Source organism: Myripristis murdjan, chromosome 5, assembly GCF_902150065.1.
Source record: "Myripristis murdjan chromosome 5, fMyrMur1.1, whole genome shotgun sequence".
In the NCBI taxonomy this organism is placed as follows: domain Eukaryota; kingdom Metazoa; phylum Chordata; class Actinopteri; order Holocentriformes; family Holocentridae; genus Myripristis; species Myripristis murdjan.
This window is the reverse complement of record NC_043984.1, coordinates 9,493,417-9,502,294: the sequence shown is the minus strand read 5'-3', so window position 1 is coordinate 9,502,294 and position 8,878 is coordinate 9,493,417.

Sequence of the window (8,878 nt, the reverse complement as noted above, 5' to 3'; positions counted from 1 at the left end):
AAGTAACATTACATTGTTAGCTAATGCAGAAGAAAAGGACAAAACTTGTGCTAAAGGGAGCTCTTCTCCAGTCCAAGTCTGCGGCCTGGCGGCAGTATTGTGAAATATGGGTTGAGGGGGTGATCGGGTTCATTGACTGTTGTGAGAGCAAGGCGTCTCATGGCTCTGTCATATGAAATATTGGGTGTGGAGGAGTGAATGACTGTGGAGGCAGCATTTGTGATCCTGTTGACTCTGTTCTTGTTGCAGATGGTCAGCATGGTGTAGAAACAGCGGGAACAGTAGTTGATTCGTTGACCAAGTCCACTAGATGTCTTTCTCCAAAGAATTTCTGTGGTGTCCAAAGTGTCTCTTACTAATGGAGCATCTGGGCGTTTGTCTTTACAAGGCAGGTCAGAGCTGGCAATCAGGACCACGGTTTATCTAACATTAGTAACACATTATTAGCTGACTGACATTTACATTTCTAAAGTTGTAGACAGCAATACATAACATTCATTACTGTTTTGACATGTCCATTTGTAGGTGGCCCTGTAGAATTTGCTCTTTTTTTTCTCTGGTATCAGTTTTGGTTCAAACATGTACGGCTATATTACTCCTATTTTACCACTTGCCATTGTGTAGTGTCCAGTAGTTACCAGAAAATAAGCAGAGGTGTGTGTGTTTGATGGGCAGAGTCAAAGGTGAGCATGTATGCGAGCAGCGGTGGGGTCGGGGGTGAGTGGAGATTTTAAAAGAGGTGTAGACTATTTGCATATTCATAGATCTGTGAATACTAAATGAAGGCAAAGGTGTAGAGTTACATCTGTGGGCTTATGTCTCATCAGGAAAAATTCTCAGATGAATAGAAAAAATAACAGCTCGTCAGGAATAAAAGCCTCCTGACCCCTGGTTTAATCAATGCCAGGGATGGGGCTTTAATATTTAGATCAAGCGGTGTGTGAGTATTTCCTGTCAGCGTTAGTGCCATCATGAAAGTTTGCAGGTGTTTTGCTGTGAGAACACCCTTGTCCTCTCGCTCTGCCTCCATCTCCACTACAGAGGTTTATAGCTGCGGCTCCTTTGTCTCTGTTTTGATCAGTGCAATGAGTTTATCCATATTTAATGACTGTCCTAATGAAACTTTCACCTCATGTTTGCCCGCTCTGCATTTTCTATCCCGCCCTCCTGAGCTCAGACAGCCAATCTTTAAAAAAAAAAAAAAAAGAGAGAGAGAACGAGAAAAGAGTGATCAACTTTCTATGTAAAAGACGATGGAAACATTTGAGAGAACACTCCCAGGTATACACCATGTTTTGTGTGTGTGTGCATGTGTGTGTGTGTGTGTGTCAACTTGGGAGAAGGCCCACTACTCCAGGCTAAATGACTAAAGGGCCCCCATGGTGCCCATTGGAGATGCCCGACTAGAATGATGATTTCCTGGCTCTGATGAAGGGGTCCTTCAGGCAACAGGCAAGGCGGCAATGATCCATTACGATAGCAAAGCTCTGTCCCGGTGGCCTACACACACACACACACACACACACACACACACACACACAAAAATAGGCTCATGCATACAGACAAACCACACAGTCATTCTCACAGTCTCCCTCTCACCTCTTTACACACACACACATTGGCACTCTTTCCCTCGTGCGCACACACACACACACACACACACACAAACACACACACACTTGCTTTTCTTGCTCTCATCCATTATTTAACATGGAGAAGTCCCATTGAGCAGCATGTAGGGACACTGGAGAGTCACAGGGAATGAACACTCTAATTAGAACAGCGAATGGAAAGATTTAGAGCGAAAATGTGAACAGAGACGGAGGGAGAGCAGGACTAAAGAAGAAAGCCAGGAGAGACCGAAGCAAGAGAGAGAGAGAGAGAGAATGCTTTGGAGGGAAGGAGAGAATGGTGTCAGAGGGGAGGAGAGCATATACAACGACATAATGAGAGAAGAGAGGCACAGCAGCTTTTAGAGGGGAAAATAAAGACAGAATGCTTTAAGGAGAAAAGAGTGAGTAGAGAAGAGAAACACTTGTTTTTGAGTGAGTTTCATGTGGTTGGGGAACGATCGTCTCATTTTTATTTATGTCTAGGCTGGGCCTCAGGAGGATAGGATGTGAGTTTGATAGTAGAGGTGAGAGGGAGGAGGTCCTATTTAACAGCATTTAAATAAATCCATTCAGATCCTGACACTTAACTTCACACAGAGTTCACTGAGGTGGAATCTCAACAGACACAATACAGGCAGCAAAATGCATAGTGTCATGAGGTGGTGGGGTGGAAACTGAAGTAGGTTTGTGTGTGTGAGTGTGTTATCCTGACCATGAGCAATAAAATATTTAATTGATAAGACTGATAAGTTTCATGCATCAATTTCCATCTAATGAGACGGAGGCTTCAACTGTATTTGGCTAGGGAGCTGGACCCACAGTTTAAGATGCTTTAATATAAGGTGTTGTTTGCTTATATGTAAATATACACTACTCACAAAAAGTTAGGGATATTTGGCTTTTGGGTGAAATTTATGGAAAATATAAAAAGTTCATGCTACAGTGATATTATATCATGAAAGTAGGGCATTTAAGTAGAAGCATACACTGGTGATTTCCTCATCTCAAACAATTTCTTGAAACAAAAGCCAACAACAGTGGTGGGTATACCACAACAAAAAATGTCAGTGTCAATAACTTGTCATGTGCCCTTGAGCATCAATTACAGCTTGACAACGACGTCTCATGCCGTTCACAAGTCGACTTATTTTCTGCTGAGGCATGGCATCCCACTCTTCTTGAAGGGCGGCCCTCAGGACATTGAGGTTCTGGGGTACAGAGCTCCAGCCTCTACACGGTGACTCAGCTGATCCCATAGGTTTTCTCTGGGATTCAGGTCTGAGAAAGTGCAGGCCACTCCATTTGAGGTACCCCAGTCTCCATCAGCCATTCCCTAATGATACGACCTCGATGAGCTGGAGCATCAAACACCTGATGTGAATTTTGCCGTTAAACTCCTTGTTAGAGAACAGCAACTTGTGCAAAAAGTACTGAAACATTGAACAGTTGGACATGTGCATTCAAAAGTTTACAGAAGGTCACATTAAGTTCACCTGTAAAGGTTATAATGCATTTTAGGTTCATCCTGAAATTTCACCCGAAAGCCGAATATCCCTAACTTTTTGTGAGAAGTGTATGTAGGGATGTATTCAGTCGATAACAAAATGTCAGAGGTGGAAGTAACTAATTACATTTACTCGCATTACTGTAACTGAGTAGTTTTTGGTGTACTTGTTTTTGTGTACTTGTACTTGTTTTTTAAAGTCAGTCATTTTACTTGTACTTAAGCACATTTTTGCTTGTGTATTGTACTTCACTGCATTTTTAATCTGAACCATCACAGAGAACAAATGATCAATGACACATTGTGGAAGCTTCACAATAAAACATCAGTGAGCAAAGACAACAAGAGCAATCTGCTTCTACTGTGTTGGTTCTACTCTTTGCTGTTTTCTCACTTCAGTCAACCCTCCACAATTTTGCAGAATGCCCCTTTAAAAGAAACTAGTTTGAACAATGTTCTCTCCTCTTTTTCTAACTGCATGGAAAAGATCTCATCTAACAGTTACTGTTCTGAAGAAGGAACTCAGTCACTTTTACTCAGTTCATTTTAAATGAGCTACTTTTTGCTTTTACTGCAGTAGATTTTTACAGCAGAACTTTCAATTCTACTGGAGTAAAAATATCTGCAAAAGTAACAGTACCTCTGCTTCAGTAGCAATTTGTAGTACTCTTTCCTCCACTGCAGAATGTATTATTGCTTATTCAGCAACAGTATTTAACTTAGGCCATGTTACTGTTTACTATCTTGAGCCACTGTACTTTATTTTTAATAAGCCTAGTTAGTTGGATGCAAAAATGAAAAACAAAACAAAAAACAAAACAAAACAAAACAAAAAACAAACAAAAACATAACAAAAGGTGCACATGTTTGCTGTGTTCCATTAATTTTAAGGCACTAATTTTTCTTTTTCTTTTTCTTTTTTTTTTTTCAAAAAAGGACAAAGAATTGGAATTCTTAAACTGAAGCGCAAATGCCAGCAAAAGCCTCATTTGCACCCAGCTGTTTTTGCACAGAAACACACTCAGTACTGCCTGGCATGTAACATGTTATTATGAATGTTTCTACACAATTCAGACATAGCTTAATACCATTCCATCAAGTTCTAAGCCTGGTGTGAGTATCATGGAGGTGATTATTCAGGCAGACAAGGATCCAGTTACTTGTTTGGTTTGTGAGTCTGCTATGGAAGTTTTAAGTATTTCTACATGACTTTTGGATATTTGTTAATAAATGATTTATTTATTAGTTTTTGCATGAATCTCTGTTTTTAGTACTCAGTAAAGAATAAAACCTCACTCTCCTGTGCTTTGCTGCAGATGGGAGTTATGCATGTGAATCAAAACTGATGGTCAGTCAGGATACACTGCTGTTCATTTTCTTCTGTGTTTCAACTGGCTCTGTACTACAGACTAAAGCAGGGGCAGTCTTAACCTTTTATGGGCCACCCCCCCACCTCCCCATCCACCATCCACCTCCCGTACCAACTCCCAATTTAAAATTAAAATTAAATTAAAATGTGTCAGCCCTTAATATTAATGCTCATTAATGTTCTGCATTAACAGTATATCATTAAAAAAGCAAGTCACCAAATGTCAAATGTCAGACTTGATATTAAACTGGACTGTTGGAATGACTATCATTAGTTTGCAGGGAGAAAAACACATTATATGGCTATTATACTATTATACTTACATGGCCTTAAAGCAAAGTTGAATTTTGGTAGAGTGCTGGGTTGTACAGTTATCTGAATGTGATATGAGCCCACATGGTGGTGAAATATCCTCATTAGTTCCTCTGTAGTCAAGATGCTTAATTAGAAAAATGCTGCAAACAGACTTTACAAACAAGAATGGATTGCACAGGCCAAGTATTACAAATGTCCTAATCAGACCAGATCCATAAACTCTGACAAATCATTGACTCAGATCCTATACTTGGCAAAGGTCTATCCATTTGCCATATTGTTTTGTGTAAGACATAAGAAACACCTCTTAATCTGAAAAACTGGCCTGTGAGAGCAGACGGTCCACATAGTCCAGCCCCAACATTAAAATTAAAATTAACTTAAAATTTGTCTTCCCTTAATATTAATGCTCATTAGTATTCTGTGTTGATGTTATATCATGAAAAAAAAATTGTAGTCCATTCCCTTGGGCAACTGCAGATGCAGTGATTATACACCATGCAGTTTTGCACATAAGATGACTACTTTTATACACCTGCAGAGGAAAACTATGAAAGATACCATCAACATGTATCACATGTCATCAATATGCTTAAGTGCCCATGTGGTTTGCCTACATTATTAAGACAACTAGACCTCTAAATCAAGGATATGTGAACATAGGTGTGCCATAAGAAAGCATGGCATCAGAAGCCCAGTGGCTCAGACCAGAAGTATCCCATAATGTTTCACCTGATGCCTGGGTAAAGACGAGGTCCAACAGCCCTGCTGAGGCACTGACTGACTTCTGCCTTTTGGATTTACAGCTTGGACACTCTAGCCCAGGGGTGTTTAATAAAAAATGGATGGAATAGCTTCGGGAAAAAAAACAAACATTTTGGCAGTGTGAAAATCATTTTGAATGGTCCGATTCTCTTTTTTTTCTACCATTTTGCAATCACATGACCTCTGGTGACCCTTCTGGACAAATATTTGTAAATATAAATATTTGTCTCTGCACTGATTCATGTCTGAAGAAGCACTCACGCCTAATACATCACATTCTTCTTTTCTTTTTTCTGCTCATTATTATTATTATCATTAACTGTATGTACATTAATAAGAAAATGAGAAAAGAAAGAAAAAAGAAAATAAAGTCATATATACTTATTGACAGTATATGAGAGGAGTGTGCACAGGTGTGTGTGTGTCTGTGTGTGTGTGTGTATGTGTCTAGTCAGTCACTGTTTAATGAATGAGGCCAGCTAAGAAAGTCAGGAGACAGAAACGGAAGAGGTCAGAGGGTGTGCCTGTGTTGATTCTTTGTGCGCATGCATGTGTGTGAAAGTGTGTGTTGTGCTTGAGCATCTGTGTGTTAAGAGTCAACGTTGATGTAGCTGTGTGTGTTGACACGAGTTTAACTTGTGGAGGTGTGTGTGTGTGTGTGTGTGTGTGTGTGTGTGTGTACGTGATGGATGAGAGATTGGAGATTGTCTAGAGAGAGAGAGAGACAGGTCAGAGGTCACTGTACACCTGCCCTGACCCTGAGACTCAGATGAAGAGAGTGCATGTTTGTGTGCGTGTCTGTGTGTGTGTTTGTGAGCCTTTGGGCTATGTATAATGAATGACTCTTTCAGAGCTGCCTCTATAACCCTAGAGGCTGATAGAGGGCAGGAGAGAAGATGTGCATGATACACCTCTGTGTGTGTGTGTGTGTGTGTGTGTGTGTGTGTGTGTGTGTCTGTCTGTCTGTGAAAAGAGAGGTTCACACCAAAGATTTATGAGACGTGTTGATACTCTCAACTACTTGCAAAAGAATGTCAGTGTATGATCTGCAACCTCCTGAAACCTGCCAGTTTACACCAATGACCGTAGATGAGACAGTGTGTCGTTTCCATAGAAACAATTCTCTTTACCTCTGTGCTTCTAAATTGTTGTGTAACAAACCAGTACAGGCTCACCACATCAACCTCTCCAAGGTGAGACAGCTTCACCTGCCTGCCTGACAGCACAAGTTGCTATTATATCCCAAGACTGACTTGATTTTACTGCCAAGGGAACGTTGCTTGCCAGCACATGGGTGGTTTTCATTTGAACATGTTTTATTTATTTTATTTAACCCTATAAATAAAATGCCCTTCATTTCTTTAAAAAAAAAAAATCATTACTTTGGCATATGGGGGCAAATGTAGTTTGTTGGAAAGCACATATTGTTTAAAAAAGTAATAAACAAAAATAGTAATAACCTACATGAAATTAAAGTTACAAAAGTTTTCTTTGACTTCTTCTTTTTCGTCCTGTTTTTGTTTTGTTTGTTTTACTTTGTTCTTATATGACAAAATTATTATATTTATTGTTTTATATTTGTTATTTTAGATGACACTCTGTGCTTTCCAATGACAAAGAAAGCTTCTTCATAGACCAAAGCAACAATTTTAAAATATATATATATTTTTGAAAAGAAATAAAGGGAAGTTGGTGCAGGGGGTTAAATAAAACCTATTAAAATGAAACCCCGTCCCTCTTGGGGTGGAAGGGGGATCTTACTCTACTGTTCAAGCCCTAATATATAATGGCAGTAAGCAAGACTATGCAGCGCACGAAAGACACTGCATCACACACCTTTCCAATGTGTCAGTATGCTGAGGAAGCACTCAGAAGCACTTTAAGATGATGGACTGGTGCAGTAGATGCTTGTAAATATGTGCATCTGGAACACCCTGCAACCAACAAAACAACGCCCGTTATCGTCCCCCAGCAGAGCCAGCAGTGGTGTCCTGGTGGCATGAGGTCTGTGAAGCTGTGGACTTGGTTTCCAGCAGTAGCAAAGAGGAGATTTAATCAGCGGGGGATGAGCGAAGCAGCTCTCAGAGAAAACGATTAGCAAGGCAACCAAGGGTCAAGAAACCTCTTCACCTTCTGCAGGAGCAAACTGAGCCCACATGGAGCTCCAGCTCTCAGGGCCTGGTCGTTCTCCTTCTGGCTCATGTCAAGAAGTAGACTTATGTCTGTCATAAGCTGAGGAAACACGAGAGTTGGTCAGGTCCATTGGTTTGGAAAGATTATCTGGTTGTGTTAAGGGTTTGCATTTGCAGTCTAAACCAAAGATCTGAGTCATTATATCAAACATACTGACTGTAATTTCCACTGACTGAAAACTGCTCTTTTGTTTACTCTAAGATGCATGTAGGGATATGGTGCTGATGCATCATCAGTCATTCCACCCCTGAGGGACCCCTAATCTGGTTACTATTTAATGACTAATCGGCTTTCACTGATCACATGACTCAAATCACTTGACTCACAAGTGCAAACCCAGGAAATTATCAATACATGGACTGTCCCTGAAGATTGAACTAAAAAAAAAAAAACTCTGTGATAGGATAAAGACATAGCTATTCAGATGAATCAGTGGAGCTGATGGCTAGCTAGCTGGCATCAAGCTAACACACAAATATAAAAAATGTAGGCAAGATGAATGTTGACATCCACCAACACCAACACATGTAAGGATATCAGTGGATTTCAGTGAGATACTTGGTTTTGTTTGAGTCAAGAGGTTGTTTAAAAATTCAGGAAATTAATGTTAAACTGCTTAACATTTTCTGGGTTAGGGCGCCTAAACCTCTGCCTAAAACTGTGCACCCCCACGTTCCAGATCCTAGCTATACCCCTGGCAATATTCGATCTTTGTGACCCAAAATGCTTAAGGAACCCTAACATCTTATCAGCCTATCAGCCTCATACAGTAGTCAAACTGAAATATGCTGGATACTGACTGGAGAATCCAGCCAGTATCCAGAACTCAGTAACAATGAGAGGAAGATAGACCCACTACTGTCCTACAGAATAGCCTGGTGGGGAGGGGAAGTGAGGTAATAATAGATTTTCAAAAATGGGTGAACTATCCCTTTAAACAGCAGTCTGCAGCTCTTTCCAGAAAAAGCTGAACTCACCATTTTTCTCTTTCATTTCTTTGATAAACTTGCTATAAAGTGAGCAATCACTGATCAACTTTGCTGACATCACCTGACAGGATTTCTGTGAGTTGTAGTTTAAAGGGATAGTTCACATTTTTGGACATGAAGCTGTACAAAA